At 49.2% G+C, this 27,961-nt stretch overlaps 48 non-coding genes across 48 annotated transcripts; all 48 read left to right on the forward strand.

Moving 5' to 3' along the window:
• The first annotated feature begins 90 nt into the window (after nt 1-90).
• Nucleotides 91-172, forward strand: Trnas-uga (transfer RNA serine (anticodon UGA)). The gene has a single exon. It is a non-coding gene; the product is annotated as a tRNA-Ser (tRNA).
• Nucleotides 173-783: 611 nt separating this feature from the next.
• Nucleotides 784-856, forward strand: Trnaf-gaa (transfer RNA phenylalanine (anticodon GAA)). The gene has a single exon. It is a non-coding gene; the product is annotated as a tRNA-Phe (tRNA).
• Nucleotides 857-1,395: 539 nt separating this feature from the next.
• Trnak-uuu (transfer RNA lysine (anticodon UUU)) lies at nt 1,396-1,468 on the forward strand. The gene has a single exon. It is a non-coding gene; the product is annotated as a tRNA-Lys (tRNA).
• A 138-nt stretch (nt 1,469-1,606) lies between these two features.
• Nucleotides 1,607-1,688, forward strand: Trnas-cga (transfer RNA serine (anticodon CGA)). The gene has a single exon. It is a non-coding gene; the product is annotated as a tRNA-Ser (tRNA).
• Nucleotides 1,689-2,376: 688 nt separating this feature from the next.
• On the forward strand, nt 2,377-2,458 carry Trnas-uga (transfer RNA serine (anticodon UGA)). The gene has a single exon. It is a non-coding gene; the product is annotated as a tRNA-Ser (tRNA).
• Nucleotides 2,459-3,069: 611 nt separating this feature from the next.
• On the forward strand, nt 3,070-3,142 carry Trnaf-gaa (transfer RNA phenylalanine (anticodon GAA)). Its single transcript has one exon. It is a non-coding gene; the product is annotated as a tRNA-Phe (tRNA).
• A 539-nt stretch (nt 3,143-3,681) lies between these two features.
• On the forward strand, nt 3,682-3,754 carry Trnak-uuu (transfer RNA lysine (anticodon UUU)). The gene has a single exon. It is a non-coding gene; the product is annotated as a tRNA-Lys (tRNA).
• Nucleotides 3,755-3,892: 138 nt separating this feature from the next.
• On the forward strand, nt 3,893-3,974 carry Trnas-cga (transfer RNA serine (anticodon CGA)). The gene has a single exon. It is a non-coding gene; the product is annotated as a tRNA-Ser (tRNA).
• A 690-nt stretch (nt 3,975-4,664) lies between these two features.
• Trnas-uga (transfer RNA serine (anticodon UGA)) lies at nt 4,665-4,746 on the forward strand. The gene has a single exon. It is a non-coding gene; the product is annotated as a tRNA-Ser (tRNA).
• A 611-nt stretch (nt 4,747-5,357) lies between these two features.
• Trnaf-gaa (transfer RNA phenylalanine (anticodon GAA)) lies at nt 5,358-5,430 on the forward strand. Its single transcript has one exon. It is a non-coding gene; the product is annotated as a tRNA-Phe (tRNA).
• A 539-nt stretch (nt 5,431-5,969) lies between these two features.
• Nucleotides 5,970-6,042, forward strand: Trnak-uuu (transfer RNA lysine (anticodon UUU)). Its single transcript has one exon. It is a non-coding gene; the product is annotated as a tRNA-Lys (tRNA).
• A 138-nt stretch (nt 6,043-6,180) lies between these two features.
• Trnas-cga (transfer RNA serine (anticodon CGA)) lies at nt 6,181-6,262 on the forward strand. The gene has a single exon. It is a non-coding gene; the product is annotated as a tRNA-Ser (tRNA).
• Nucleotides 6,263-6,950: 688 nt separating this feature from the next.
• Trnas-uga (transfer RNA serine (anticodon UGA)) lies at nt 6,951-7,032 on the forward strand. Its single transcript has one exon. It is a non-coding gene; the product is annotated as a tRNA-Ser (tRNA).
• Nucleotides 7,033-7,643: 611 nt separating this feature from the next.
• On the forward strand, nt 7,644-7,716 carry Trnaf-gaa (transfer RNA phenylalanine (anticodon GAA)). The gene has a single exon. It is a non-coding gene; the product is annotated as a tRNA-Phe (tRNA).
• A 539-nt stretch (nt 7,717-8,255) lies between these two features.
• Trnak-uuu (transfer RNA lysine (anticodon UUU)) lies at nt 8,256-8,328 on the forward strand. Its single transcript has one exon. It is a non-coding gene; the product is annotated as a tRNA-Lys (tRNA).
• Nucleotides 8,329-8,466: 138 nt separating this feature from the next.
• Trnas-cga (transfer RNA serine (anticodon CGA)) lies at nt 8,467-8,548 on the forward strand. Its single transcript has one exon. It is a non-coding gene; the product is annotated as a tRNA-Ser (tRNA).
• A 688-nt stretch (nt 8,549-9,236) lies between these two features.
• On the forward strand, nt 9,237-9,318 carry Trnas-uga (transfer RNA serine (anticodon UGA)). The gene has a single exon. It is a non-coding gene; the product is annotated as a tRNA-Ser (tRNA).
• Nucleotides 9,319-9,929: 611 nt separating this feature from the next.
• Nucleotides 9,930-10,002, forward strand: Trnaf-gaa (transfer RNA phenylalanine (anticodon GAA)). Its single transcript has one exon. It is a non-coding gene; the product is annotated as a tRNA-Phe (tRNA).
• A 539-nt stretch (nt 10,003-10,541) lies between these two features.
• Trnak-uuu (transfer RNA lysine (anticodon UUU)) lies at nt 10,542-10,614 on the forward strand. The gene has a single exon. It is a non-coding gene; the product is annotated as a tRNA-Lys (tRNA).
• Nucleotides 10,615-10,752: 138 nt separating this feature from the next.
• Nucleotides 10,753-10,834, forward strand: Trnas-cga (transfer RNA serine (anticodon CGA)). Its single transcript has one exon. It is a non-coding gene; the product is annotated as a tRNA-Ser (tRNA).
• Nucleotides 10,835-11,522: 688 nt separating this feature from the next.
• Trnas-uga (transfer RNA serine (anticodon UGA)) lies at nt 11,523-11,604 on the forward strand. The gene has a single exon. It is a non-coding gene; the product is annotated as a tRNA-Ser (tRNA).
• Nucleotides 11,605-12,215: 611 nt separating this feature from the next.
• On the forward strand, nt 12,216-12,288 carry Trnaf-gaa (transfer RNA phenylalanine (anticodon GAA)). Its single transcript has one exon. It is a non-coding gene; the product is annotated as a tRNA-Phe (tRNA).
• A 539-nt stretch (nt 12,289-12,827) lies between these two features.
• On the forward strand, nt 12,828-12,900 carry Trnak-uuu (transfer RNA lysine (anticodon UUU)). The gene has a single exon. It is a non-coding gene; the product is annotated as a tRNA-Lys (tRNA).
• Nucleotides 12,901-13,038: 138 nt separating this feature from the next.
• Trnas-cga (transfer RNA serine (anticodon CGA)) lies at nt 13,039-13,120 on the forward strand. The gene has a single exon. It is a non-coding gene; the product is annotated as a tRNA-Ser (tRNA).
• Nucleotides 13,121-13,810: 690 nt separating this feature from the next.
• Trnas-uga (transfer RNA serine (anticodon UGA)) lies at nt 13,811-13,892 on the forward strand. The gene has a single exon. It is a non-coding gene; the product is annotated as a tRNA-Ser (tRNA).
• Nucleotides 13,893-14,503: 611 nt separating this feature from the next.
• Nucleotides 14,504-14,576, forward strand: Trnaf-gaa (transfer RNA phenylalanine (anticodon GAA)). Its single transcript has one exon. It is a non-coding gene; the product is annotated as a tRNA-Phe (tRNA).
• Nucleotides 14,577-15,115: 539 nt separating this feature from the next.
• Nucleotides 15,116-15,188, forward strand: Trnak-uuu (transfer RNA lysine (anticodon UUU)). The gene has a single exon. It is a non-coding gene; the product is annotated as a tRNA-Lys (tRNA).
• A 138-nt stretch (nt 15,189-15,326) lies between these two features.
• Trnas-cga (transfer RNA serine (anticodon CGA)) lies at nt 15,327-15,408 on the forward strand. Its single transcript has one exon. It is a non-coding gene; the product is annotated as a tRNA-Ser (tRNA).
• A 689-nt stretch (nt 15,409-16,097) lies between these two features.
• Nucleotides 16,098-16,179, forward strand: Trnas-uga (transfer RNA serine (anticodon UGA)). The gene has a single exon. It is a non-coding gene; the product is annotated as a tRNA-Ser (tRNA).
• Nucleotides 16,180-16,790: 611 nt separating this feature from the next.
• Trnaf-gaa (transfer RNA phenylalanine (anticodon GAA)) lies at nt 16,791-16,863 on the forward strand. Its single transcript has one exon. It is a non-coding gene; the product is annotated as a tRNA-Phe (tRNA).
• Nucleotides 16,864-17,402: 539 nt separating this feature from the next.
• On the forward strand, nt 17,403-17,475 carry Trnak-uuu (transfer RNA lysine (anticodon UUU)). Its single transcript has one exon. It is a non-coding gene; the product is annotated as a tRNA-Lys (tRNA).
• A 138-nt stretch (nt 17,476-17,613) lies between these two features.
• Trnas-cga (transfer RNA serine (anticodon CGA)) lies at nt 17,614-17,695 on the forward strand. Its single transcript has one exon. It is a non-coding gene; the product is annotated as a tRNA-Ser (tRNA).
• Nucleotides 17,696-18,383: 688 nt separating this feature from the next.
• On the forward strand, nt 18,384-18,465 carry Trnas-uga (transfer RNA serine (anticodon UGA)). Its single transcript has one exon. It is a non-coding gene; the product is annotated as a tRNA-Ser (tRNA).
• A 611-nt stretch (nt 18,466-19,076) lies between these two features.
• Trnaf-gaa (transfer RNA phenylalanine (anticodon GAA)) lies at nt 19,077-19,149 on the forward strand. The gene has a single exon. It is a non-coding gene; the product is annotated as a tRNA-Phe (tRNA).
• A 539-nt stretch (nt 19,150-19,688) lies between these two features.
• Nucleotides 19,689-19,761, forward strand: Trnak-uuu (transfer RNA lysine (anticodon UUU)). Its single transcript has one exon. It is a non-coding gene; the product is annotated as a tRNA-Lys (tRNA).
• A 138-nt stretch (nt 19,762-19,899) lies between these two features.
• Trnas-cga (transfer RNA serine (anticodon CGA)) lies at nt 19,900-19,981 on the forward strand. Its single transcript has one exon. It is a non-coding gene; the product is annotated as a tRNA-Ser (tRNA).
• A 689-nt stretch (nt 19,982-20,670) lies between these two features.
• Trnas-uga (transfer RNA serine (anticodon UGA)) lies at nt 20,671-20,752 on the forward strand. Its single transcript has one exon. It is a non-coding gene; the product is annotated as a tRNA-Ser (tRNA).
• A 611-nt stretch (nt 20,753-21,363) lies between these two features.
• On the forward strand, nt 21,364-21,436 carry Trnaf-gaa (transfer RNA phenylalanine (anticodon GAA)). The gene has a single exon. It is a non-coding gene; the product is annotated as a tRNA-Phe (tRNA).
• A 539-nt stretch (nt 21,437-21,975) lies between these two features.
• On the forward strand, nt 21,976-22,048 carry Trnak-uuu (transfer RNA lysine (anticodon UUU)). Its single transcript has one exon. It is a non-coding gene; the product is annotated as a tRNA-Lys (tRNA).
• A 138-nt stretch (nt 22,049-22,186) lies between these two features.
• Nucleotides 22,187-22,268, forward strand: Trnas-cga (transfer RNA serine (anticodon CGA)). Its single transcript has one exon. It is a non-coding gene; the product is annotated as a tRNA-Ser (tRNA).
• Nucleotides 22,269-22,993: 725 nt separating this feature from the next.
• Nucleotides 22,994-23,075, forward strand: Trnas-uga (transfer RNA serine (anticodon UGA)). The gene has a single exon. It is a non-coding gene; the product is annotated as a tRNA-Ser (tRNA).
• Nucleotides 23,076-23,686: 611 nt separating this feature from the next.
• Nucleotides 23,687-23,759, forward strand: Trnaf-gaa (transfer RNA phenylalanine (anticodon GAA)). Its single transcript has one exon. It is a non-coding gene; the product is annotated as a tRNA-Phe (tRNA).
• A 539-nt stretch (nt 23,760-24,298) lies between these two features.
• Nucleotides 24,299-24,371, forward strand: Trnak-uuu (transfer RNA lysine (anticodon UUU)). The gene has a single exon. It is a non-coding gene; the product is annotated as a tRNA-Lys (tRNA).
• Nucleotides 24,372-24,509: 138 nt separating this feature from the next.
• Trnas-cga (transfer RNA serine (anticodon CGA)) lies at nt 24,510-24,591 on the forward strand. Its single transcript has one exon. It is a non-coding gene; the product is annotated as a tRNA-Ser (tRNA).
• A 690-nt stretch (nt 24,592-25,281) lies between these two features.
• On the forward strand, nt 25,282-25,363 carry Trnas-uga (transfer RNA serine (anticodon UGA)). Its single transcript has one exon. It is a non-coding gene; the product is annotated as a tRNA-Ser (tRNA).
• A 611-nt stretch (nt 25,364-25,974) lies between these two features.
• Nucleotides 25,975-26,048, forward strand: Trnaf-gaa (transfer RNA phenylalanine (anticodon GAA)). The gene has a single exon. It is a non-coding gene; the product is annotated as a tRNA-Phe (tRNA).
• Nucleotides 26,049-26,587: 539 nt separating this feature from the next.
• Nucleotides 26,588-26,660, forward strand: Trnak-uuu (transfer RNA lysine (anticodon UUU)). Its single transcript has one exon. It is a non-coding gene; the product is annotated as a tRNA-Lys (tRNA).
• Nucleotides 26,661-26,798: 138 nt separating this feature from the next.
• Nucleotides 26,799-26,880, forward strand: Trnas-cga (transfer RNA serine (anticodon CGA)). Its single transcript has one exon. It is a non-coding gene; the product is annotated as a tRNA-Ser (tRNA).
• Nucleotides 26,881-27,961: the final 1,081 nt, after the last annotated feature.

The following is a 27,961-nucleotide window of genomic DNA, read 5'->3' on the forward strand; positions in this document are numbered from 1 at the left end:
TACAGCAAAGAGTGAGGCCACGCCGTTTTCTGCCATCATATTGCTTCTAAAGATGGCGGTTTGACTTGTCGGGAGTCGCTTCCGCCACCGGCAGTCGTGGCCGAGTGGTTAAGGCGTCTGACTTGAAATCAGATTCCCTCTGGGAGCGTAGGTTCGAGTCCTGCCGACTGCGAAAATTTTCTCGCTCTCAAAAGGCGGACGTTGAGCTGCATCCTAGCAGTTGCGTCACTACTAAACACGTGGGTCACCAGCAATGTGCAGTGTTATTTGATCGAGGGCGCAGCGTTACAGTCGCGCCCAGAAGCCGCAGCTCATCTCCTCGTCTCACAGCCGTCCACCAGGTGTTAGTACAAGTGTCGCCTCACTGGGCAGTGCAGATGTGTCCATTTTAGCTTGCAGACGATGACGTGTAGCAATTTATGAGCTAACGCAAGTCGAATGTTTTACCATGTGTATCTGCTAGATACTGCCTCTCATATGGTGGAGAGGCTCACTCCTTCTTGTGTCTCGTTCTCTGCACACGAGTTGCCCCTGGCATCGATATAGCACGGGTTTTCTAGCGTCAGCGTGGCGTCACGTCAAGTCAGCGAATTCAATATCACACGAATCGAGTCGACATGTTTGCTTGTTACGATGACGGAAGCTGAAGAAATGTGTGTGGAACTTCACTGCATCGGCTGCTCGCCCTTCAGCGTCCCTGTGTCTTATCAGACGAAGGTGACTGTGAAATTGGCAACGAGGCAGAAGTGAACGAACACATGCAAATGGCAACCTTCGCCGTCAGCCGAAATAGCTCAGTTGGGAGAGCGTTAGACTGAAGATCTAAAGGTCCATGGTTCGATCCTGGGTTTCGGCAGGTACTCGTTTTGATGCGACGCCAATGGAATTACTCTGCGTTTGTGATAATGCAACTACCGCTGACAACAAAAATGACTCTCTCCTGTAGCTGTTCTGGTTGTCTATTGCATGCCACAAGAGGAACTTACTAGATAACTAACTCCCTTAGAAGCAAAAGAATTAAAAATATCCTACCGACTGCATTCCTTTTTCTGTGTCAGGTGGTGAAGAACGTCTTCAACAGAACCGTGAAATGAGCGAAAGCGTGGGAAACATTGCATTCGAAATGCTTGTGAATTTTCCAATTGCCCAGTGAGTGTCGACAAAACACGTAAATTCTCTGCTCCAACGTATGAGACGTAACAACTGGTGCAATTTGTTGTTGCATCGTGTGTCAGCAGTCTTCGATAGTGTGTTACGGGCTTAGCGCGATAAGTTTGTAGACAGCATTTAGGCGACGTTTTATTAGTAACGGCCCCATGCAGCGATTGCACAACAGTAAAGGACATGAGTCAATGTATAGTTGTGCATCGTAGGAGATTTTGCAGCCTTGTGTGAGCCCGGATAGCTCAGTCGGTAGAGCATTAGGCTTTTAACCTAAGGGTCCAGGGTTCAAGTCCCTGTCCGGGCGGAAATTTTAATACTTTGGTAGCGATTCGTCTGGTAGCGGTGGAAACGCTACGGAAAATAATGCAGCTACGCCGTTTTCTGACACCACAGCGTTTTATACGGTAGCAGTTGCATGTGTCGGGAGAACACCGCGCTAACGGCAGTCGTGGCCGAGTGGTTAAGGCGTCTGACTCGAAATCAGATTCCCTCTGGGAGCGTAGGTTCGAATCCTACCGGCTGCGTGCGATTTTGCGTAAAGAGGAGCAAACGTTTTCGCACACATGTGACATGCGTGGGCGAATGCGGGTGCAACCAGTGACGCCATTCTCAACAAGACGAAAATTTCCGTTTTAAGAATACTGAGTTTTCGCGACGACCGCTGCTTACTGTGCCTATCGGTTAACCTCGCACTGACGCTGGGACTGCAGAAAGCCGTCGCTGAGATGGTGAGTACACAGATGTGCTCGAAAATTTCATTTTCTTTTTAAGAATCGCAATTTCAATCATTCGAGTGCGGCAAAAGCAGTAGTGCAGCGTTTTTTTTTTTTTTCTTTTCTTAAGATCTCGCAGCTGCTTGGAGGTATGTCCATCGTTTTAAGACGACAGAAAACTAGCGTCAGCGGTGCGTCAGTGGGAAGTCGGTGAAGTCGCCATTGGAGCCATAAGCCAGCAATTACGACATGCGAAACACTCGCACACCACGCAGCTGTACGATAATGCTCGTGCGTGGGCCCGCATAGCTGAGTCGGTAGAGCGTTAGGTTTTCAACCGAAGGGTCCTGGGTTCAAGTCCCTGTCTGGGCGAAAATTAGTACACTTTCGTAACGGCTAATGGAAACCCTACAGCAAAGAGTGAGGCCACGCCGTTTTCTGCCATCAGATTGCTTCTAAAGATGGCGGTTTGACTTGTCGGGAGTCGCTTCCGCCACCGGCAGTCGTGGCCGAGTGGTTAAGGCGTCTGACTTGAAATCAGATTCCCTCTGGGAGCGTAGGTTCGAGTCCTGCCGACTGCGAAAATTTTCTCGCTCTCAAAAGGCGGACGTTGAGCTGCATCCTAGCAGTTGCGTCACTACTAAACACGTGGGTCACCAGCAATGTGCAGTGTTATTTGATCGAGGGCGCAGCGTTACAGTCGCGCCCAGAAGCCGCAGCTCATCTCCTCGTCTCACAGCCGTCCACCAGGTGTTAGTACAAGTGTCGCCTCACTGGGCAGTGCAGATGTGTCCATTTTAGCTTGCAGACGATGACGTGTAGCAATTTATGAGCTAACGCAAGTCGAATGTTTTACCATGTGTATCTGCTAGATACTGCCTCTCATATGGTGGAGAGGCTCACTCCTTCTTGTGTCTCGTTCTCTGCACACGAGTTGCCCCTGGCATCGATATAGCACGGGTTTTCTAGCGTCAGCGTGGCGTCACGTCAAGTCAGCGAATTCAATATCACACGAATCGAGTCGACATGTTTGCTTGTTACGATGACGGAAGCTGAAGAAATGTGTGTGGAACTTCACTGCATCGGCTGCTCGCCCTTCAGCGTCCCTGTGTCTTATCAGACGAAGGTGACTGTGAAATTGGCAACGAGGCAGAAGTGAACGAACACATGCAAATGGCAACCTTCGCCGTCAGCCGAAATAGCTCAGTTGGGAGAGCGTTAGACTGAAGATCTAAAGGTCCATGGTTCGATCCTGGGTTTCGGCAGGTACTCGTTTTGATGCGACGCCAATGGAATTACTCTGCGTTTGTGATAATGCAACTACCGCTGACAACAAAAATGACTCTCTCCTGTAGCTGTTCTGGTTGTCTATTGCATGCCACAAGAGGAACTTACTAGATAACTAACTCCCTTAGAAGCAAAAGAATTAAAAATATCCTACCGACTGCATTCCTTTTTCTGTGTCAGGTGGTGAAGAACGTCTTCAACAGAACCGTGAAATGAGCGAAAGCGTGGGAAACATTGCATTCGAAATGCTTGTGAATTTTCCAATTGCCCAGTGAGTGTCGACAAAACACGTAAATTCTCTGCTCCAACGTATGAGACGTAACAACTGGTGCAATTTGTTGTTGCATCGTGTGTCAGCAGTCTTCGATAGTGTGTTACGGGCTTAGCGCGATAAGTTTGTAGACAGCATTTAGGCGACGTTTTATTAGTAACGGCCCCATGCAGCGATTGCACAACAGTAAAGGACATGAGTCAATGTATAGTTGTGCATCGTAGGAGATTTTGCAGCCTTGTGTGAGCCCGGATAGCTCAGTCGGTAGAGCATTAGGCTTTTAACCTAAGGGTCCAGGGTTCAAGTCCCTGTCCGGGCGGAAATTTTAATACTTTGGTAGCGATTCGTCTGGTAGCGGTGGAAACGCTACGGAAAATAATGCAGCTACGCCGTTTTCTGACACCACAGCGTTTTATACGGTAGCAGTTGCATGTGTCGGGAGAACACCGCGCTAACGGCAGTCGTGGCCGAGTGGTTAAGGCGTGTGACTCGAAATCAGATTCCCTCTGGGAGCGTAGGTTCGAATCCTACCGGCTGCGTGCTATTTTGCGTAAAGAGGAGCAAACGTTTTCGCACACATGTGACATGCGTGGGCGAATGCGGGTGCAACCAGTGACGCCATTCTCAACAAGACGAAAATTTCCGTTTTAAGAATACTGAGTTTTCGCGACGACCGCTGCTTACTGTGCCTATCGGTTAACCTCGCACTGACGCTGGGAGTGCAGAAAGCCGTCGCTGAGATGGTGAGTACACAGATGTGCTCGAAAATTTCATTCTCTTTTTAAGAATCGCAATTTCAATCATTCGAGTGCGGCAAAAGCAGTAGTGCAGCGTTTTTGTTTTTTTTTTCTTTTCTTAAGATCTCGCAGCTGCTTGGAGGTATGTCCATCGTTTTAAGACGACAGAAAACTAGCGTCAGCGGTGCGTCAGTGGGAAGTCGGTGAAGTCGCCATTGGAGCCATAAGCCAGCAATTACGACATGCGAAACACTCGCACACCACGCAGCTGTACGATAATGCTCGTGCGTGGGCCCGCATAGCTGAGTCGGTAGAGCGTTAGGTTTTCAACCGAAGGGTCCTGGGTTCAAGTCCCTGTCTGGGCGAAAATTAGTACACTTTCGTAACGGCTAATGGAAACCCTACAGCAAAGAGTGAGGCCACGCCGTTTTCTGCCATCAGATTGCTTCTAAAGATGGCGGTTTGACTTGTCGGGAGTCGCTTCCGCCACCGGCAGTCGTGGCCGAGTGGTTAAGGCGTCTGACTTGAAATCAGATTCCCTCTGGGAGCGTAGGTTCGAGTCCTGCCGACTGCGAAAATTTTCTCGCTCTCAAAAGGCGGACGTTGAGCTGCATCCTAGCAGTTGCGTCACTACTAAACACGTGGGTCACCAGCAATGTGCAGTGTTATTTGATCGAGGGCGCAGCGTTACAGTCGCGCCCAGAAGCCGCAGCTCATCTCCTCGTCTCACAGCCGTCCACCAGGTGTTAGTACAAGTGTCGCCTCACTGGGCAGTGCAGATGTGTCCATTTTAGCTTGCAGACGATGACGTGTAGCAATTTATGAGCTAACGCAAGTCGAATGTTTTACCATGTGTATCTGCTAGATACTGCCTCTCATATGGTGGAGAGGCTCACTCCTTCTTGTGTCTCGTTCTCTGCACACGAGTTGCCCCTGGCATCGATATAGCACGGGTTTTCTAGCGTCAGCGTGGCGTCACGTCAAGTCAGCGAATTCAATATCACACGAATCGAGTCGACATGTTTGCTTGTTACGATGACGGAAGCTGAAGAAATGTGTGTGGAACTTCACTGCATCGGCTGCTCGCCCTTCAGCGTCCCTGTGTCTTATCAGACGAAGGTGACTGTGAAATTGGCAACGAGGCAGAAGTGAACGAACACATGCAAATGGCAACCTTCGCCGTCAGCCGAAATAGCTCAGTTGGGAGAGCGTTAGACTGAAGATCTAAAGGTCCATGGTTCGATCCCGGGTTTCGGCAGGTACTCGTTTTGATGCGACGCCAATGGAATTACTCTGCGTTTGTGATAATGCAACTACCGCTGACAACAAAAATGACTCTCTCCTGTAGCTGTTCTGGTTGTCTATTGCATGCCACAAGAGGAACTTACTAGATAACTAACTCCCTTAGAAGCAAAAGAATTAAAAATATCCTACCGACTGCATTCCTTTTTCTGTGTCAGGTGGTGAAGAACGTCTTCAACGGAACCGTGAAATGAGCGAAAGCGTGGGAAACATTGCATTCGAAATGCTTGTGAATTTTCCAATTGCCCAGTGAGTGTCGACAAAACACGTAAATTCTCTGCTCCAACGTATGAGACGTAACAACTGGTGCAATTTGTTGTTGCATCGTGTGTCAGCAGTCTTCGATAGTGTGTTACGGGCTTAGCGCGATAAGTTTGTAGACAGCATTTAGGCGACGTTTTATTAGTAACGGCCCCATGCAGCGATTGCACAACAGTAAAGGACATGAGTCAATGTATAGTTGTGCATCGTAGGAGATTTTGCAGCCTTGTGTGAGCCCGGATAGCTCAGTCGGTAGAGCATTAGGCTTTTAACCTAAGGGTCCAGGGTTCAAGTCCCTGTCCGGGCGGAAATTTTAATACTTTGGTAGCGATTCGTCTGGTAGCGGTGGAAACGCTACGGAAAATAATGCAGCTACGCCGTTTTCTGATACCACAGCGTTTTATACGGTAGCAGTTGCATGTGTCGGGAGAACACCGCGCTAACGGCAGTCGTGGCCGAGTGGTTAAGGCGTCTGACTCGAAATCAGATTCCCTCTGGGAGCGTAGGTTCGAATCCTACCGGCTGCGTGCGATTTTGCGTAAAGAGGAGCAAACGTTTTCGCACACATGTGACATGCGTGGGCGAATGCGGGTGCAACCAGTGACGCCATTCTCAACAAGACGAAAATTTCCGTTTTAAGAATACTGAGTTTTCGCGACGACCGCTGCTTACTGTGCCTATCGGTTAACCTCGCACTGACGCTGGGACTGCAGAAAGCCGTCGCTGAGATGGTGAGTACACAGATGTGCTCGAAAATTTCATTTTCTTTTTAAGAATCGCAATTTCAATCATTCGAGTGCGGCAAAAGCAGTAGTGCAGCGTTTTTTTTTTTTTTCTTTTCTTAAGATCTCGCAGCTGCTTGGAGGTATGTCCATCGTTTTAAGACGACAGAAAACTAGCGTCAGCGGTGCGTCAGTGGGAAGTCGGTGAAGTCGCCATTGGAGCCATAAGCCAGCAATTACGACATGCGAAACACTCGCACACCACGCAGCTGTACGATAATGCTCGTGCGTGGGCCCGCATAGCTGAGTCGGTAGAGCGTTAGGTTTTCAACCGAAGGGTCCTGGGTTCAAGTCCCTGTCTGGGCGAAAATTAGTACACTTTCGTAACGGCTAATGGAAACCCTACAGCAAAGAGTGAGGCCACGCCGTTTTCTGCCATCAGATTGCTTCTAAAGATGGCGGTTTGACTTGTCGGGAGTCGCTTCCGACACCGGCAGTCGTGGCCGAGTGGTTAAGGCGTCTGACTTGAAATCAGATTCCCTCTGGGAGCGTAGGTTCGAGTCCTGCCGACTGCGAAAATTTTCTCGCTCTCAAAAGGCGGACGTTGAGCTGCATCCTAGCAGTTGCGTCACTACTAAACACGTGGGTCACCAGCAATGTGCAGTGTTATTTGATCGAGGGCGCAGCGTTACAGTCGCGCCCAGAAGCCGCAGCTCATCTCCTCGTCTCACAGCCGTCCACCAGGTGTTAGTACAAGTGTCGCCTCACTGGGCAGTGCAGATGTGTCCATTTTAGCTTGCAGACGATGACGTGTAGCAATTTATGAGCTAACGCAAGTCGAATGTTTTACCATGTGTATCTGCTAGATACTGCCTCTCATATGGTGGAGAGGCTCACTCCTTCTTGTGTCTCGTTCTCTGCACACGAGTTGCCCCTGGCATCGATATAGCACGGGTTTTCTAGCGTCAGCGTGGCGTCACGTCAAGTCAGCGAATTCAATATCACACGAATCGAGTCGACATGTTTGCTTGTTACGATGACGGAAGCTGAAGAAATGTGTGTGGAACTTCACTGCATCGGCTGCTCGCCCTTCAGCGTCCCTGTGTCTTATCAGACGAAGGTGACTGTGAAATTGGCAACGAGGCAGAAGTGAACGAACACATGCAAATGGCAACCTTCGCCGTCAGCCGAAATAGCTCAGTTGGGAGAGCGTTAGACTGAAGATCTAAAGGTCCATGGTTCGATCCCGGGTTTCGGCAGGTACTCGTTTTGATGCGACGCCAATGGAATTACTCTGCGTTTGTGATAATGCAACTACCGCTGACAACAAAAATGACTCTCTCCTGTAGCTGTTCTGGTTGTCTATTGCATGCCACAAGAGGAACTTACTAGATAACTAACTCCCTTAGAAGCAAAAGAATTCAAAATATCCTACCGACTGCATTCCTTTTTCTGTGTCAGGTGGTGAAGAACGTCTTCAACGGAACCGTGAAATGAGCGAAAGCGTGGGAAACATTGCATTCGAAATGCTTGTGAATTTTCCAATTGCCCAGTGAGTGTCGACAAAACACGTAAATTCTCTGCTCCAACGTATGAGACGTAACAACTGGTGCAATTTGTTGTTGCATCGTGTGTCAGCAGTCTTCGATAGTGTGTTACGGGCTTAGCGCGATAAGTTTGTAGACAGCATTTAGGCGACGTTTTATTAGTAACGGCCCCATGCAGCGATTGCACAACAGTAAAGGACATGAGTCAATGTATAGTTGTGCATCGTAGGAGATTTTGCAGCCTTGTGTGAGCCCGGATAGCTCAGTCGGTAGAGCATTAGGCTTTTAACCTAAGGGTCCAGGGTTCAAGTCCCTGTCCGGGCGGAAATTTTAATACTTTGGTAGCGATTCGTCTGGTAGCGGTGGAAACGCTACGGAAAATAATGCAGCTACGCCGTTTTCTGACACCACAGCGTTTTATACGGTAGCAGTTGCATGTGTCGGGAGAACACCGCGCTAACGGCAGTCGTGGCCGAGTGGTTAAGGCGTCTGACTCGAAATCAGATTCCCTCTGGGAGCGTAGGTTCGAATCCTACCGGCTGCGTGCGATTTTGCGTAAAGAGGAGCAAACGTTTTCGCACACATGTGACATGCGTGGGCGAATGCGGGTGCAACCAGTGACGCCATTCTCAACAAGACGAAAATTTCCGTTTTAAGAATACTGAGTTTTCGCGACGACCGCTGCTTACTGTGCCTATCGGTTAACCTCGCACTGACGCTGGGAGTGCAGAAAGCCGTCGCTGAGATGGTGAGTACACAGATGTGCTCGAAAATTTCATTTTCTTTTTAAGAATCGCAATTTCAATCATTCGAGTGCGGCAAAAGCAGTAGTGCAGCGTTTTTTTTTTTTTTCTTTTCTTAAGATCTCGCAGCTGCTTGGAGGTATGTCCATCGTTTTAAGACGACAGAAAACTAGCGTCAGCGGTGCGTCAGTGGGAAGTCGGTGAAGTCGCCATTGGAGCCATAAGCCAGCAATTACGACATGCGAAACACTCGCACACCACGCAGCTGTACGATAATGCTCGTGCGTGGGCCCGCATAGCTGAGTCGGTAGAGCGTTAGGTTTTCAACCGAAGGGTCCTGGGTTCAAGTCCCTGTCTGGGCGAAAATTAGTACACTTTCGTAACGGCTAATGGAAACCCTACAGCAAAGAGTGAGGCCACGCCGTTTTCTGCCATCAGATTGCTTCTAAAGATGGCGGTTTGACTTGTCGGGAGTCGCTTCCGCCACCGGCAGTCGTGGCCGAGTGGTTAAGGCGTCTGACTTGAAATCAGATTCCCTCTGGGAGCGTAGGTTCGAGTCCTGCCGACTGCGAAAATTTTCTCGCTCTCAAAAGGCGGACGTTGAGCTGCATCCTAGCAGTTGCGTCACTACTAAACACGTGGGTCACCAGCAATGTGCAGTGTTATTTGATCGAGGGCGCAGCGTTACAGTCGCGCCCAGAAGCCGCAGCTCATCTCCTCGTCTCACAGCCGTCCACCAGGTGTTAGTACAAGTGTCGCCTCACTGGGCAGTGCAGATGTGTCCATTTTAGCTTGCAGACGATGACGTGTAGCAATTTATGAGCTAACGCAAGTCGAATGTTTTACCATGTGTATCTGCTAGATACTGCCTCTCATATGGTGGAGAGGCTCACTCCTTCTTGTGTCTCGTTCTCTGCACACGAGTTGCCCCTGGCATCGATATAGCACGGGTTTTCTAGCGTCAGCGTGGCGTCACGTCAAGTCAGCGAATTCAATATCACACGAATCGAGTCGACATGTTTGCTTGTTACGATGACGGAAGCTGAAGAAATGTGTGTGGAACTTCACTGCATCGGCTGCTCGCCCTTCAGCGTCCCTGTGTCTTATCAGACGAAGGTGACTGTGAAATTGGCAACGAGGCAGAAGTGAACGAACACATGCAAATGGCAACCTTCGCCGTCAGCCGAAATAGCTCAGTTGGGAGAGCGTTAGACTGAAGATCTAAAGGTCCATGGTTCGATCCCGGGTTTCGGCAGGTACTCGTTTTGATGCGACGCCAATGGAATTACTCTGCGTTTGTGATAATGCAACTACCGCTGACAACAAAAATGACTCTCTCCTGTAGCTGTTCTGGTTGTCTATTGCATGCCACAAGAGGAACTTACTAGATAACTAACTCCCTTAGAAGCAAAAGAATTAAAAATATCCTACCGACTGCATTCCTTTTTCTGTGTCAGGTGGTGAAGAACGTCTTCAACGGAACCGTGAAATGAGCGAAAGCGTGGGAAACATTGCATTCGAAATGCTTGTGAATTTTCCAATTGCCCAGTGAGTGTCGACAAAACACGTAAATTCTCTGCTCCAACGTATGAGACGTAACAACTGGTGCAATTTGTTGTTGCATCGTGTGTCAGCAGTCTTCGATAGTGTGTTACGGGCTTAGCGCGATAAGTTTGTAGACAGCATTTAGGCGACGTTTTATTAGTAACGGCCCCATGCAGCGATTGCACAACAGTAAAGGACATGAGTCAATGTATAGTTGTGCATCGTAGGAGATTTTGCAGCCTTGTGTGAGCCCGGATAGCTCAGTCGGTAGAGCATTAGGCTTTTAACCTAAGGGTCCAGGGTTCAAGTCCCTGTCCGGGCGGAAATTTTAATACTTTGGTAGCGATTCGTCTGGTAGCGGTGGAAACGCTACGGAAAATAATGCAGCTACGCCGTTTTCTGACACCACAGCGTTTTATACGGTAGCAGTTGCATGTGTCGGGAGAACACCGCGCTAACGGCAGTCGTGGCCGAGTGGTTAAGGCGTCTGACTCGAAATCAGATTCCCTCTGGGAGCGTAGGTTCGAATCCTACCGGCTGCGTGCGATTTTGCGTAAAGAGGAGCAAACGTTTTCGCACACATGTGACATGCGTGGGCGAATGCGGGTGCAACCAGTGACGCCATTCTCAACAAGACGAAAATTTCCGTTTTAAGAATACTGAGTTTTCGCGACGACCGCTGCTTACTGTGCCTATCGGTTAACCTCGCACTGACGCTGGGACTGCAGAAAGCCGTCGCTGAGATGGTGAGTACACAGATGTGCTCGAAAATTTCATTTTCTTTTTAAGAATCGCAATTTCAATCATTCGAGTGCGGCAAAAGCAGTAGTGCAGCGTTTTTTTTTTTTTTCTTTTCTTAAGATCTCGCAGCTGCTTGGAGGTATGTCCATCGTTTTAAGACGACAGAAAACTAGCGTCAGCGGTGCGTCAGTGGGAAGTCGGTGAAGTCGCCATTGGAGCCATAAGCCAGCAATTACGACATGCGAAACACTCGCACACCACGCAGCTGTACGATAATGCTCGTGCGTGGGCCCGCATAGCTGAGTCGGTAGAGCGTTAGGTTTTCAACCGAAGGGTCCTGGGTTCAAGTCCCTGTCTGGGCGAAAATTAGTACACTTTCGTAACGGCTAATGGAAACCCTACAGCAAAGAGTGAGGCCACGCCGTTTTCTGCCATCAGATTGCTTCTAAAGATGGCGGTTTGACTTGTCGGGAGTCGCTTCCGCCACCGGCAGTCGTGGCCGAGTGGTTAAGGCGTCTGACTTGAAATCAGATTCCCTCTGGGAGCGTAGGTTCGAGTCCTGCCGACTGCGAAAATTTTCTCGCTCTCAAAAGGCGGACGTTGAGCTGCATCCTAGCAGTTGCGTCACTACTAAACACGTGGGTCACCAGCAATGTGCAGTGTTATTTGATCGAGGGCGCAGCGTTACAGTCGCGCCCAGAAGCCGCAGCTCATCTCCTCGTCTCACAGCCGTCCACCAGGTGTTAGTACAAGTGTCGCCTCACTGGGCAGTGCAGATGTGTCCATTTTAGCTTGCAGACGATGACGTGTAGCAATTTATGAGCTAACGCAAGTCGAATGTTTTACCATGTGTATCTGCTAGATACTGCCTCTCATATGGTGGAGAGGCTCACTCCTTCTTGTGTCTCGTTCTCTGCACACGAGTTGCCCCTGGCATCGATATAGCACGGGTTTTCTAGCGTCAGCGTGGCGTCACGTCAAGTCAGCGAATTCAATATCACACGAATCGAGTCGACATGTTTGCTTGTTACGATGACGGAAGCTGAAGAAATGTGTGTGGAACTTCACTGCATCGGCTGCTCGCCCTTCAGCGTCCCTGTGTCTTATCAGACGAAGGTGACTGTGAAATTGGCAACGAGGCAGAAGTGAACGAACACATGCAAATGGCAACCTTCGCCGTCAGCCGAAATAGCTCAGTTGGGAGAGCGTTAGACTGAAGATCTAAAGGTCCATGGTTCGATCCCGGGTTTCGGCAGGTACTCGTTTTGATGCGACGCCAATGGAATTACTCTGCGTTTGTGATAATGCAACTACCGCTGACAACAAAAATGACTCTCTCCTGTAGCTGTTCTGGTTGTCTATTGCATGCCACAAGAGGAACTTACTAGATAACTAACTCCCTTAGAAGCAAAAGAATTAAAAATATCCTACCGACTGCATTCCTTTTTCTGTGTCAGGTGGTGAAGAACGTCTTCAACGGAACCGTGAAATGAGCGAAAGCGTGGGAAACATTGCATTCGAAATGCTTGTGAATTTTCCAATTGCCCAGTGAGTGTCGACAAAACACGTAAATTCTCTGCTCCAACGTATGAGACGTAACAACTGGTGCAATTTGTTGTTGCATCGTGTGTCAGCAGTCTTCGATAGTGTGTTACGGGCTTAGCGCGATAAGTTTGTAGACAGCATTTAGGCGACGTTTTATTAGTAACGGCCCCATGCAGCGATTGCACAACAGTAAAGGACATGAGTCAATGTATAGTTGTGCATCGTAGGAGATTTTGCAGCCTTGTGTGAGCCCGGATAGCTCAGTCGGTAGAGCATTAGGCTTTTAACCTAAGGGTCCAGGGTTCAAGTCCCTGTCCGGGCGGAAATTTTAATACTTTGGTAGCGATTCGTCTGGTAGCGGTGGAAACGCTACGGAAAATAATGCAGCTACGCCGTTTTCTGACACCACAGCGTTTTATACGGTAGCAGTTGCATGTGTCGGGAGAACACCGCGCTAACGGCAGTCGTGGCCGAGTGGTTAAGGCGTCTGACTCGAAATCAGATTCCCTCTGGGAGCGTAGGTTCGAATCCTACCGGCTGCGTGCGATTTTGCGTAAAGAGGAGCAAACGTTTTCGCACACATGTGACATGCGTGGGCGAATGCGGGTGCAACCAGTGACGCCATTCTCAACAAGACGAAAATTTCCGTTTTAAGAATACTGAGTTTTCGCGACGACCGCTGCTTACTGTGCCTATCGGTTAACCTCGCACTGACGCTGGGAGTGCAGAAAGCCGTCGCTGAGATGGTGAGTACACAGATGTGCTCGAAAATTTCATTTTCTTTTTAAGAATCGCAATTTCAATCATTCGAGTGCGGCAAAAGCAGTAGTGCAGCGTTTTTTTTTTTTTTTTCTTTTCTTAAGATCTCGCAGCTGCTTGGAGGTATGTCCATCGTTTTAAGACGACAGAAAACTAGCGTCAGCGGTGCGTCAGTGGGAAGTCGGTGAAGTCGCCATTGGAGCCATAAGCCAGCAATTACGACATGCGAAACACTCGCACACCACGCAGCTGTACGATAATGCTCGTGCGTGGGCCCGCATAGCTGAGTCGGTAGAGCGTTAGGTTTTCAACCGAAGGGTCCTGGGTTCAAGTCCCTGTCTGGGCGAAAATTAGTACACTTTCGTAACGGCTAATGGAAACCCTACAGCAAAGAGTGAGGCCACGCCGTTTTCTGCCATCATATTGCTTCTAAAGATGGCGGTTTGACTTGTCGGGAGTCGCTTCCGCCACCGGCAGTCGTGGCCGAGTGGTTAAGGCGTCTGACTTGAAATCAGATTCCCTCTGGGAGCGTAGGTTCGAGTCCTGCCGACTGCGAAAATTTTCTCGCTCTCAAAAGGCGGACGTTGAGCTGCATCCTAGCAGTTGCGTCACTACTAAACACGTGGGTCACCAGCAATGTGCAGTGTTATTTGATCGAGGGCGCAGCGTTACAGTCGCGCCCAGAAGCCGCAGCTCATCTCCTCGTCTCACAGCCGTCCACCAGGTGTTAGTACAAGTGTCGCCTCACTGGGCAGTGCAGATGTGTCCATTTTAGCTTGCAGACGATGACGTGTAGCAATTTATGAGCTAACGCAAGTCGAATGTTTTACCATGTGTATCTGCTAGATACTGCCTCTCATATGGTGGAGAGGCTCACTCCTTCTTGTGTCTCGTTCTCTGCACACGAGTTGCCCCTGGCATCGATATAGCACGGGTTTTCTAGCGTCAGCGTGGCGTCACGTCAAGTCAGCGAATTCAATATCACACGAATCGAGTCGACATGTTTGCTTGTTACGATGACGGAAGCTGAAGAAATGTGTGTGGAACTTCACTGCATCGGCTGCTCGCCCTTCAGCGTCCCTGTGTCTTATCAGACGAAGGTGACTGTGAAATTGGCAACGAGGCAGAAGTGAACGAACACATGCAAATGGCAACCTTCGCCGTCAGCCGAAATAGCTCAGTTGGGAGAGCGTTAGACTGAAGATCTAAAGGTCCATGGTTCGATCCCGGGTTTCGGCAGGTACTCGTTTTGATGCGACGCCAATGGAATTACTCTGCGTTTGTGATAATGCAACTACCGCTGACAACAAAAATGACTCTCTCCTGTAGCTGTTCTGGTTGTCTATTGCATGCCACAAGAGGAACTTACTAGATAACTAACTCCCTTAGAAGCAAAAGAATTCAAAATATCCTACCGACTGCATTCCTTTTTCTGTGTCAGGTGGTGAAGAACGTCTTCAACGGAACCGTGAAATGAGCGAAAGCGTGGGAAACATTGCATTCGAAATGCTTGTGAATTTTCCAATTGCCCAGTGAGTGTCGACAAAACACGTAAATTCTCTGCTCCAACGTATGAGACGTAACAACTGGTGCAATTTGTTGTTGCATCGTGTGTCAGCAGTCTTCGATAGTGTGTTACGGGCTTAGCGCGATAAGTTTGTAGACAGCATTTAGGCGACGTTTTATTAGTAACGGCCCCATGCAGCGATTGCACAACAGTAAAGGACATGAGTCAATGTATAGTTGTGCATCGTAGGAGATTTTGCAGCCTTGTGTGAGCCCGGATAGCTCAGTCGGTAGAGCATTAGGCTTTTAACCTAAGGGTCCAGGGTTCAAGTCCCTGTCCGGGCGGAAATTTTAATACTTTGGTAGCGATTCGTCTGGTAGCGGTGGAAACGCTACGGAAAATAATGCAGCTACGCCGTTTTCTGACACCACAGCGTTTTATACGGTAGCAGTTGCATGTGTCGGGAGAACACCGCGCTAACGGCAGTCGTGGCCGAGTGGTTAAGGCGTCTGACTCGAAATCAGATTCCCTCTGGGAGCGTAGGTTCGAATCCTACCGGCTGCGTGCGATTTTGCGTAAAGAGGAGCAAACGTTTTCGCACACATGTGACATGCGTGGGCGAATGCGGGTGCAACCAGTGACGCCATTCTCAACAAGACGAAAATTTCCGTTTTAAGAATACTGAGTTTTCGCGACGACCGCTGCTTACTGTGCCTATCGGTTAACCTCGCACTGGCGCTGGGAGTGCAGAAAGCCGTCGCTGAGATGGTGAGTACACAGATGTGCTCGAAAATTTCATTTTCTTTTTAAGAATCGCAATTTCAATCATTCGAGTGCGGCAAAAGCAGTAGTGCAGCGTTTTTTTTTTTTTTTCTTTTCTTAAGATCTCGCAGCTGCTTGGAGGTATGTCCATCGTTTTAAGACGACAGAAAACTAGCGTCAGCGGTGCGTCAGTGGGAAGTCGGTGAAGTCGCCATTGGAGCCATAAGCCAGCAATTACGACATGCGAAACACTCGCACACCACGCAGCTGTACGATAATGCTCGTGCGTGGGCCCGCATAGCTGAGTCGGTAGAGCGTTAGGTTTTCAACCGAAGGGTCCTGGGTTCAAGTCCCTGTCTGGGCGAAAATTAGTACACTTTCGTAACGGCTAATGGAAACCCTACAGCAAAGAGTGAGGCCACGCCGTTTTCTGCCATCATATTGCTTCTAAAGATGGCGGTTTGACTTGTCGGGAGTCGCTTCCGCCACCGGCAGTCTTGGCCGAGTGGTTAAGGCGTCTGACTTGAAATCAGATTCCCTCTGGGAGCGTAGGTTCGAGTCCTGCCGACTGCGAAAATTTTCTCGCTCTCAAAAGGCGGACGTTGAGCTGCATCCTAGCAGTTGCGTCACTACTAAACACGTGGGTCACCAGCAATGTGCAGTGTTATTTGATCGAGGGCGCAGCGTTACAGTCGCGCCCAGAAGCCGCAGCTCATCTCCTCGTCTCACAGCCGTCCACCAGGTGTTAGTACAAGTGTCGCCTCACTGGGCAGTGCAGATGTGTCCATTTTAGCTTGCAGACGATGACGTGTAGCAATTTATGAGCTAACGCAAGTCGAATGTTTTACCATGTGTATCTGCTAGATACTGCCTCTCATATGGTGGAGAGGCTCACTCCTTCTTGTGTCTCGTTCTCTGCACACGAGTTGCCCCTGGCATCGATATAGCACGGGTTTTCTAGCGTCAGCGTGGCGTCACGTCAAGTCAGCGAATTCAATATCACACGAATCGAGTCGACATGTTTGCTTGTTACGATGACGGAAGCTGAAGAAATGTGTGTGGAACTTCACTGCATCGGCTGCTCGCCCTTCAGCGTCCCTGTGTCTTATCAGACGAAGGTGACTGTGAAATTGGCAACGAGGCAGAAGTGAACGAACACATGCAAATGGCAACCTTCGCCGTCAGCCGAAATAGCTCAGTTGGGAGAGCGTTAGACTGAAGATCTAAAGGTCCATGGTTCGATCCCGGGTTTCGGCAGGTACTCGTTTTGATGCGACGCCAATGGAATTACTCTGCGTTTGTGATAATGCAACTACCGCTGACAACAAAAATGACTCTCTCCTGTAGCTGTTCTGGTTGTCTATTGCATGCCACAAGAGGAACTTACTAGATAACTAACTCCCTTAGAAGCAAAAGAATTAAAAATATCCTACCGACTGCATTCCTTTTTCTGTGTCAGGTGGTGAAGAACGTCTTCAACGGAACCGTGAAATGAGCGAAAGCGTGGGAAACATTGCATTCGAAATGCTTGTGAATTTTCCAATTGCCCAGTGAGTGTCGACAAAACACGTAAATTCTCTGCTCCAACGTATGAGACGTAACAACTGGTGCAATTTGTTGTTGCATCGTGTGTCAGCAGTCTTCGATAGTGTGTTACGGGCTTAGCGCGATAAGTTTGTAGACAGCATTTAGGCGACGTTTTATTAGTAACGGCCCCATGCAGCGATTGCACAACAGTAAAGGACATGAGTCAATGTATAGTTGTGCATCGTAGGAGATTTTGCAGCCTTGTGTGAGCCCGGATAGCTCAGTCGGTAGAGCATTAGGCTTTTAACCTAAGGGTCCAGGGTTCAAGTCCCTGTCCGGGCGGAAATTTTAATACTTTGGTAGCGATTCGTCTGGTAGCGGTGGAAACGCTACGGAAAATAATGCAGCTACGCCGTTTTCTGACACCACAGCGTTTTATACGGTAGCAGTTGCATGTGTCGGGAGAACACCGCGCTAACGGCAGTCGTGGCCGAGTGGTTAAGGCGTCTGACTCGAAATCAGATTCCCTCTGGGAGCGTAGGTTCGAATCCTACCGGCTGCGTGCGATTTTGCGTAAAGAGGAGCAAACGTTTTCGCACACATGTGACATGCGTGGGCGAATGCGGGTGCAACCAGTGACGCCATTCTCAACAAGACGAAAATTTCCGTTTTAAGAATACTGAGTTTTCGCGACGACCGCTGCTTACTGTGCCTATCGGTTAACCTCGCACTGACGCTGGGAGTGCAGAAAGCCGTCGCTGAGATGGTGAGTACACAGATGTGCTCGAAAATTTCATTTTCTTTTTAAGAATCGCAATTTCAATCATTCGAGTGCGGCAAAAGCAGTAGTGCAGCGTTTTTTTTTTTTTTCTTTTCTTAAGATCTCGCAGCTGCTTGGAGGTATGTCCATCGTTTTAAGACGACAGAAAACTAGCGTCAGCGGTGCGTCAGTGGGAAGTCGGTGAAGTCGCCATTGGAGCCATAAGCCAGCAATTACGACATGCGAAACACTCGCACACCACGCAGCTGTACGATAATGCTCGTGCGTGGGCCCGCATAGCTGAGTCGGTAGAGCGTTAGGTTTTCAACCGAAGGGTCCTGGGTTCAAGTCCCTGTCTGGGCGAAAATTAGTACACTTTCGTAACGGCTAATGGAAACCCTACAGCAAAGAGTGAGGCCACGCCGTTTTCTGCCATCAGATTGCTTCTAAAGATGGCGGTTTGACTTGTCGGGAGTCGCTTCCGCCACCGGCAGTCGTGGCCGAGTGGTTAAGGCGTCTGACTTGAAATCAGATTCCCTCTGGGAGCGTAGGTTCGAGTCCTGCCGACTGCGAAAATTTTCTCGCTCTCAAAAGGCGGACGTTGAGCTGCATCCTAGCAGTTGCGTCACTACTAAACACGTGGGTCACCAGCAATGTGCAGTGTTATTTGATCGAGGGCGCAGCGTTACAGTCGCGCCCAGAAGCCGCAGCTCATCTCCTCGTCTCACAGCCGTCCACCAGGTGTTAGTACAAGTGTCGCCTCACTGGGCAGTGCAGATGTGTCCATTTTAGCTTGCAGACGATGACGTGTAGCAATTTATGAGCTAACGCAAGTCGAATGTTTTACCATGTGTATCTGCTAGATACTGCCTCTCATATGGTGGAGAGGCTCACTCCTTCTTGTGTCTCGTTCTCTGCACACGAGTTGCCCCTGGCATCGATATAGCACGGGTTTTCTAGCGTCAGCGTGGCGTCACGTCAAGTCAGCGAATTCAATATCACACGAATCGAGTCGACATGTTTGCTTGTTACGATGACGGAAGCTGAAGAAATGTGTGTGGAACTTCACTGCATCGGCTGCTCGCCCTTCAGCGTCCCTGTGTCTTATCAGACGAAGGTGACTGTGAAATTGGCAACGAGGCAGAAGTGAACGAACACATGCAAATGGCAACCTTCGCCGTCAGCCGAAATAGCTCAGTTGGGAGAGCGTTAGACTGAAGATCTAAAGGTCCCTGGTTCGATCCCGGGTTTCGGCAGGTACTCGTTTTGATGCGACGCCAATGGAATTACTCTGCGTTTGTGATAATGCAACTACCGCTGACAACAAAAATGACTCTCTCCTGTAGCTGTTCTGGTTGTCTATTGCATGCCACAAGAGGAACTTACTAGATAACTAACTCCCTTAGAAGCAAAAGAATTAAAAATATCCTACCGACTGCATTCCTTTTTCTGTGTCAGGTGGTGAAGAACGTCTTCAACGGAACCGTGAAATGAGCGAAAGCGTGGGAAACATTGCATTCGAAATGCTTGTGAATTTTCCAATTGCCCAGTGAGTGTCGACAAAACACGTAAATTCTCTGCTCCAACGTATGAGACGTAACAACTGGTGCAATTTGTTGTTGCATCGTGTGTCAGCAGTCTTCGATAGTGTGTTACGGGCTTAGCGCGATAAGTTTGTAGACAGCATTTAGGCGACGTTTTATTAGTAACGGCCCCATGCAGCGATTGCACAACAGTAAAGGACATGAGTCAATGTATAGTTGTGCATCGTAGGAGATTTTGCAGCCTTGTGTGAGCCCGGATAGCTCAGTCGGTAGAGCATTAGGCTTTTAACCTAAGGGTCCAGGGTTCAAGTCCCTGTCCGGGCGGAAATTTTAATACTTTGGTAGCGATTCGTCTGGTAGCGGTGGAAACGCTACGGAAAATAATGCAGCTACGCCGTTTTCTGACACCACAGCGTTTTATACGGTAGCAGTTGCATGTGTCGGGAGAACACCGCGCTAACGGCAGTCGTGGCCGAGTGGTTAAGGCGTCTGACTCGAAATCAGATTCCCTCTGGGAGCGTAGGTTCGAATCCTACCGGCTGCGTGCGATTTTGCGTAAAGAGGAGCAAACGTTTTCGCACACATGTGACATGCGTGGGCGAATGCGGGTGCAACCAGTGACGCCATTCTCAACAAGACGAAAATTTCCGTTTTAAGAATACTGAGTTTTCGCGACGACCGCTGCTTACTGTGCCTATCGGTTAACCTCGCACTGACGCTGGGAGTGCAGAAAGCCGTCGCTGAGATGGTGAGTACACAGATGTGCTCGAAAATTTCATTTTCTTTTTAAGAATCGCAATTTCAATCATTCGAGTGCGGCAAAAGCAGTAGTGCAGCGTTTTTTTTTTTTTTTCTTTTCTTAAGATCTCGCAGCTGCTTGGAGGTATGTCCATCGTTTTAAGACGACAGAAAACTAGCGTCAGCGGTGCGTCAGTGGGAAGTCGGTGAAGTCGCCATTGGAGCCATAAGCCAGCAATTACGACATGCGAAACACTCGCACACCACGCAGCTGTACGATAATGCTCGTGCGTGGGCCCGCATAGCTGAGTCGGTAGAGCGTTAGGTTTTCAACCGAAGGGTCCTGGGTTCAAGTCCCTGTCTGGGCGAAAATTAGTACACTTTCGTAACGGCTAATGGAAACCCTACAGCAAAGAGTGAGGCCACGCCGTTTTCTGCCATCAGATTGCTTCTAAAGATGGCGGTTTGACTTGTCGGGAGTCGCTTCCGCCACCGGCAGTCGTGGCCGAGTGGTTAAGGCGTCTGACTTGAAATCAGATTCCCTCTGGGAGCGTAGGTTCGAGTCCTGCCGACTGCGAAAATTTTCTCGCTCTCAAAAGGCGGACGTTGAGCTGCATCCTAGCAGTTGCGTCACTACTAAACACGTGGGTCACCAGCAATGTGCAGTGTTATTTGATCGAGGGCGCAGCGTTACAGTCGCGCCCAGAAGCCGCAGCTCATCTCCTCGTCTCACAGCCGTCCACCAGGTGTTAGTACAAGTGTCGCCTCACTGGGCAGTGCAGATGTGTCCATTTTAGCTTGCAGACGATGACGTGTAGCAATTTATGAGCTAACGCAAGTCGAATGTTTTACCATGTGTATCTGCTAGATACTGCCTCTCATATGGTGGAGAGGCTCACTCCTTCTTGTGTCTCGTTCTCTGCACACGAGTTGCCCCTGGCATCGATATAGCACGGGTTTTCTAGCGTCAGCGTGGCGTCACGTCAAGTCAGCGAATTCAATATCACACGAATCGAGTCGACATGTTTGCTTGTTACGATGACGGAAGCTGAAGAAATGTGTGTGGAACTTCACTGCATCGGCTGCTCGCCCTTCAGCGTCCCTGTGTCTTATCAGACGAAGGTGACTGTGAAATTGGCAACGAGGCAGAAGTGAACGAACACATGCAAATGGCAACCTTCGCCGTCAGCCGAAATAGCTCAGTTGGGAGAGCGTTAGACTGAAGATCTAAAGGTCCATGGTTCGATCCCGGGTTTCGGCAGGTACTCGTTTTGATGCGACGCCAATGGAATTACTCTGCGTTTGTGATAATGCAACTACCGCTGACAACAAAAATGACTCTCTCCTGTAGCTGTTCTGGTTGTCTATTGCATGCCACAAGAGGAACTTACTAGATAACTAACTCCCTTAGAAGCAAAAGAATTCAAAATATCCTACCGACTGCATTCCTTTTTCTGTGTCAGGTGGTGAAGAACGTCTTCAACGGAACCGTGAAATGAGCGAAAGCGTGGGAAACATTGCATTCGAAATGCTTGTGAATTTTCCAATTGCCCAGTGAGTGTCGACAAAACACGTAAATTCTCTGCTCCAACGTATGAGACGTAACAACTGGTGCAATTTGTTGTTGCATCGTGTGTCAGCAGTCTTCGATAGTGTGTTACGGGCTTAGCGCGATAAGTTTGTAGACAGCATTTAGGCGACGTTTTATTAGTAACGGCCCCATGCAGCGATTGCACAACAGTAAAGGACATGAGTCAATGTATAGTTGTGCATCGTAGGAGATTTTGCAGCCTTGTGTGAGCCCGGATAGCTCAGTCGGTAGAGCATTAGGCTTTTAACCTAAGGGTCCAGGGTTCAAGTCCCTGTCCGGGCGGAAATTTTAATACTTTGGTAGCGATTCGTCTGGTAGCGGTGGAAACGCTACGGAAAATAATGCAGCTACGCCGTTTTCTGACACCACAGCGTTTTATACGGTAGCAGTTGCATGTGTCGGGAGAACACCGCGCTAACGGCAGTCGTGGCCGAGTGGTTAAGGCGTCTGACTCGAAATCAGATTCCCTCTGGGAGCGTAGGTTCGAATCCTACCGGCTGCGTGCGATTTTGCGTAAAGAGGAGCAAACGTTTTCGCACACATGTGACATGCGTGGGCGAATGCGGGTGCAACCAGTGACGCCATTCTCAACAAGACGAAAATTTCCGTTTTAAGAATACTGAGTTTTCGCGACGACCGCTGCTTACTGTGCCTATCGGTTAACCTCGCACTGACGCTGGGAGTGCAGAAAGCCGTCGCTGAGATGGTGAGTACACAGATGTGCTCGAAAATTTCATTTTCTTTTTAAGAATCGCAATTTCAATCATTCGAGTGCGGCAAAAGCAGTAGTGCAGCGTTTTTTTTTTTTTTTCTTTTCTTAAGATCTCGCAGCTGCTTGGAGGTATGTCCATCGTTTTAAGACGACAGAAAACTAGCGTCAGCGGTGCGTCAGTGGGAAGTCGGTGAAGTCGCCATTGGAGCCATAAGCCAGCAATTACGACATGCGAAACACTCGCACACCACGCAGCAATTACGACATGCGAAACACTCGCACACCACGCAGCTGTACGATAATGCTCGTGCGTGGGCCCGCATAGCTGAGTCGGTAGAGCGTTAGGTTTTCAACCGAAGGGTCCTGGGTTCAAGTCCCTGTCTGGGCGAAAATTAGTACACTTTCGTAACGGCTAATGGAAACCCTACAGCAAAGAGTGAGGCCACGCCGTTTTCTGCCATCAGATTGCTTCTAAAGATGGCGGTTTGACTTGTCGGGAGTCGCTTCCGCCACCGGCAGTCGTGGCCGAGTGGTTAAGGCGTCTGACTTGAAATCAGATTCCCTCTGGGAGCGTAGGTTCGAGTCCTGCCGACTGCGAAAATTTTCTCGCTCTCAAAAGGCGGACGTTGAGCTGCATCCTAGCAGTTGCGTCACTACTAAACACGTGGGTCACCAGCAATGTGCAGTGTTATTTGATCGAGGGCGCAGCGTTACAGTCGCGCCCAGAAGCCGCAGCTCATCTCCTCGTCTCACAGCCGTCCACCAGGTGTTAGTACAAGTGTCGCCTCACTGGGCAGTGCAGATGTGTCCATTTTAGCTTGCAGACGATGACGTGTAGCAATTTATGAGCTAACGCAAGTCGAATGTTTTACCATGTGTATCTGCTAGATACTGCCTCTCATATGGTGGAGAGGCTCACTCCTTCTTGTGTCTCGTTCTCTGCACACGAGTTGCCCCTGGCATCGATATAGCACGGGTTTTCTAGCGTCAGCGTGGCGTCACGTCAAGTCAGCGAATTCAATATCACACGAATCGAGTCGACATGTTTGCTTGTTACGATGACGGAAGCTGAAGAAATGTGTGTGGAACTTCACTGCATCGGCTGCTCGCCCTTCAGCGTCCCTGTGTCTTATCAGACGAAGGTGACTGTGAAATTGGCAACGAGGCAGAAGTGAACGAACACATGCAAATGGCAACCTTCGCCGTCAGCCGAAATAGCTCAGTTGGGAGAGCGTTAGACTGAAGATCTAAAGGTCCATGGTTCGATCCCGGGTTTCGGCAGGTACTCGTTTTGATGCGACGCCAATGGAATTACTCTGCGTTTGTGATAATGCAACTACCGCTGACAACAAAAATGACTCTCTCCTGTAGCTGTTCTGGTTGTCTATTGCATGCCACAAGAGGAACTTACTAGATAACTAACTCCCTTAGAAGCAAAAGAATTAAAAATATCCTACCGACTGCATTCCTTTTTCTGTGTCAGGTGGTGAAGAACGTCTTCAACGGAACCGTGAAATGAGCGAAAGCGTGGGAAACATTGCATTCGAAATGCTTGTGAATTTTCCAATTGCCCAGTGAGTGTCGACAAAACACGTAAATTCTCTGCTCCAACGTATGAGACGTAACAACTGGTGCAATTTGTTGTTGCATCGTGTGTCAGCAGTCTTCGATAGTGTGTTACGGGCTTAGCGCGATAAGTTTGTAGACAGCATTTAGGCGACGTTTTATTAGTAACGGCCCCATGCAGCGATTGCACAACAGTAAAGGACATGAGTCAATGTATAGTTGTGCATCGTAGGAGATTTTGCAGCCTTGTGTGAGCCCGGATAGCTCAGTCGGTAGAGCATTAGGCTTTTAACCTAAGGGTCCAGGGTTCAAGTCCCTGTCCGGGCGGAAATTTTAATACTTTGGTAGCGATTCGTCTGGTAGCGGTGGAAACGCTACGGAAAATAATGCAGCTACGCCGTTTTCTGACACCACAGCGTTTTATACGGTAGCAGTTGCATGTGTCGGGAGAACACCGCGCTAACGGCAGTCGTGGCCGAGTGGTTAAGGCGTCTGACTCGAAATCAGATTCCCTCTGGGAGCGTAGGTTCGAATCCTACCGGCTGCGTGCGATTTTGCGTAAAGAGGAGCAAACGTTTTCGCACACATGTGACATGCGTGGGCGAATGCGGGTGCAACCAGTGACGCCATTCTCAACAAGACGAAAATTTCCGTTTTAAGAATACTGAGTTTTCGCGACGACCGCTGCTTACTGTGCCTATCGGTTAACCTCGCACTGACGCTGGGAGTGCAGAAAGCCGTCGCTGAGATGGTGAGTACACAGATGTGCTCGAAAATTTCATTTTCTTTTTAAGAATCGCAATTTCAATCATTCGAGTGCGGCAAAAGCAGTAGTGCAGCGTATTTTTTTTTTTTTTCTTTTCTTAAGATCTCGCAGCTGCTTGGAGGTATGTCCATCGTTTTAAGACGACAGAAAACTAGCGTCAGCGGTGCGTCAGTGGGAAGTCGGTGAAGTCGCCATTGGAGCCATAAGCCAGCAATTACGACATGCGAAACACTCGCACACCACGCAGCTGTACGATAATGCTCGTGCGTGGGCCCGCATAGCTGAGTCGGTAGAGCGTTAGGTTTTCAACCGAAGGGTCCTGGGTTCAAGTCCCTGTCTGGGCGAAAATTAGTACACTTTCGTAACGGCTAATGGAAACCCTACAGCAAAGAGTGAGGCCACGCCGTTTTCTGCCATCAGATTGCTTCTAAAGATGGCGGTTTGACTTGTCGGGAGTCGCTTCCGCCACCGGCAGTCGTGGCCGAGTGGTTAAGGCGTCTGACTTGAAATCAGATTCCCTCTGGGAGCGTAGGTTCGAGTCCTGCCGACTGCGAAAATTTTCTCGCTCTCAAAAGGCGGACGTTGAGCTGCATCCTAGCAGTTGCGTCACTACTAAACACGTGGGTCACCAGCAATGTGCAGTGTTATTTGATCGAGGGCGCAGCGTTACAGTCGCGCCCAGAAGCCGCAGCTCATCTCCTCGTCTCACAGCCGTCCACCAGGTGTTAGTACAAGTGTCGCCTCACTGGGCAGTGCAGATGTGTCCATTTTAGCTTGCAGACGATGACGTGTAGCAATTTATGAGCTAACGCAAGTCGAATGTTTTACCATGTGTATCTGCTAGATACTGCCTCTCATATGGTGGAGAGGCTCACTCCTTCTTGTGTCTCGTTCTCTGCACACGAGTTGCCCCTGGCATCGATATAGCACGGGTTTTCTAGCGTCAGCGTGGCGTCACGTCAAGTCAGCGAATTCAATATCACACGAATCGAGTCGACATGTTTGCTTGTTACGATGACGGAAGCTGAAGAAATGTGTGTGGAACTTCACTGCATCGGCTGCTCGCCCTTCAGCGTCCCTGTGTCTTATCAGACGAAGGTGACTGTGAAATTGGCAACGAGGCAGAAGTGAACGAACACATGCAAATGGCAACCTTCGCCGTCAGCCGAAATAGCTCAGTTGGAGAGAGCGTTAGACTGAAGATCTAAAGGTCCATGGTTCGATCCCGGGTTTCGGCAGGTACTCGTTTTGATGCGACGCCAATGGAATTACTCTGCGTTTGTGATAATGCAACTACCGCTGACAACAAAAATGACTCTCTCCTGTAGCTGTTCTGGTTGTCTATTGCATGCCACAAGAGGAACTTACTAGATAACTAACTCCCTTAGAAGCAAAAGAATTAAAAATATCCTACCGACTGCATTCCTTTTTCTGTGTCAGGTGGTGAAGAACGTCTTCAACGGAACCGTGAAATGAGCGAAAGCGTGGGAAACATTGCATTCGAAATGCTTGTGAATTTTCCAATTGCCCAGTGAGTGTCGACAAAACACGTAAATTCTCTGCTCCAACGTATGAGACGTAACAACTGGTGCAATTTGTTGTTGCATCGTGTGTCAGCAGTCTTCGATAGTGTGTTACGGGCTTAGCGCGATAAGTTTGTAGACAGCATTTAGGCGACGTTTTATTAGTAACGGCCCCATGCAGCGATTGCACAACAGTAAAGGACATGAGTCAATGTATAGTTGTGCATCGTAGGAGATTTTGCAGCCTTGTGTGAGCCCGGATAGCTCAGTCGGTAGAGCATTAGGCTTTTAACCTAAGGGTCCAGGGTTCAAGTCCCTGTCCGGGCGGAAATTTTAATACTTTGGTAGCGATTCGTCTGGTAGCGGTGGAAACGCTACGGAAAATAATGCAGCTACGCCGTTTTCTGACACCACAGCGTTTTATACGGTAGCAGTTGCATGTGTCGGGAGAACACCGCGCTAACGGCAGTCGTGGCCGAGTGGTTAAGGCGTCTGACTCGAAATCAGATTCCCTCTGGGAGCGTAGGTTCGAATCCTACCGGCTGCGTGCGATTTTGCGTAAAGAGGAGCAAACGTTTTCGCACACATGTGACATGCGTGGGCGAATGCGGGTGCAACCAGTGACGCCATTCTCAACAAGACGAAAATTTCCGTTTTAAGAATACTGAGTTTTCGCGACGACCGCTGCTTACTGTGCCTATCGGTTAACCTCGCACTGACGCTGGGACTGCAGAAAGCCGTCGCTGAGATGGTGAGTACACAGATGTGCTCGAAAATTTCATTTTCTTTTTAAGAATCGCAATTTCAATCATTCGAGTGCGGCAAAAGCAGTAGTGCAGCGTTTTTTTTTTTTTTTCTTTTCTTAAGATCTCGCAGCTGCTTGGAGGTATGTCCATCGTTTTAAGACGACAGAAAACTAGCGTCAGCGGTGCGTCAGTGGGAAGTCGGTGAAGTCGCCATTGGAGCCATAAGCCAGCAATTACGACATGCGAAACACTCGCACACCACGCAGCTGTACGATAATGCTCGTGCGTGGGCCCGCATAGCTGAGTCGGTAGAGCGTTAGGTTTTCAACCGAAGGGTCCTGGGTTCAAGTCCCTGTCTGGGCGAAAATTAGTACACTTTCGTAACGGCTAATGGAAACCCTACAGCAAAGAGTGAGGCCACGCCGTTTTCTGCCATCAGATTGCTTCTAAAGATGGCGGTTTGACTTGTCGGGAGTCGCTTCCGCCACCGGCAGCCGAGTGGTTAAGGCGTCTGACTTGAAATCAAGATTCCCTCTGGGAGCGTAGGTTCGAGTCCTGCCGACTGCGAAAATTTTCTCGCTCTCAAAAGGCGGACGTTGAGCTGCATCCTAGCAGTTGCGTCACTACTAAACACGTGGGTCACCAGCATGTGCAGTGTTATTTGATCGAGGGCGCAGCGTTACAGTCGCGCCCAGGAAGCGCAGCTCATCTCCTCGTCTCACAGCCGTCCACCAGGTGTTAGTACAAGTGTCGCCTCACTGGGCAGTGCAGATGTGTCCATTTTAGCTTGCAGACGATGACGTTGTAGCAATTTATGAGCTAACGCAAGTCGAATGTTTTACCATGTGTATCTGCTAGATACTGCCTCTCATATGGTGGAGA

The sequence above is a fragment of the Schistocerca cancellata genome, unplaced genomic scaffold, assembly GCF_023864275.1.
Source record: "Schistocerca cancellata isolate TAMUIC-IGC-003103 unplaced genomic scaffold, iqSchCanc2.1 HiC_scaffold_356, whole genome shotgun sequence".
Lineage (NCBI taxonomy): Eukaryota > Metazoa > Arthropoda > Insecta > Orthoptera > Acrididae > Schistocerca > Schistocerca cancellata.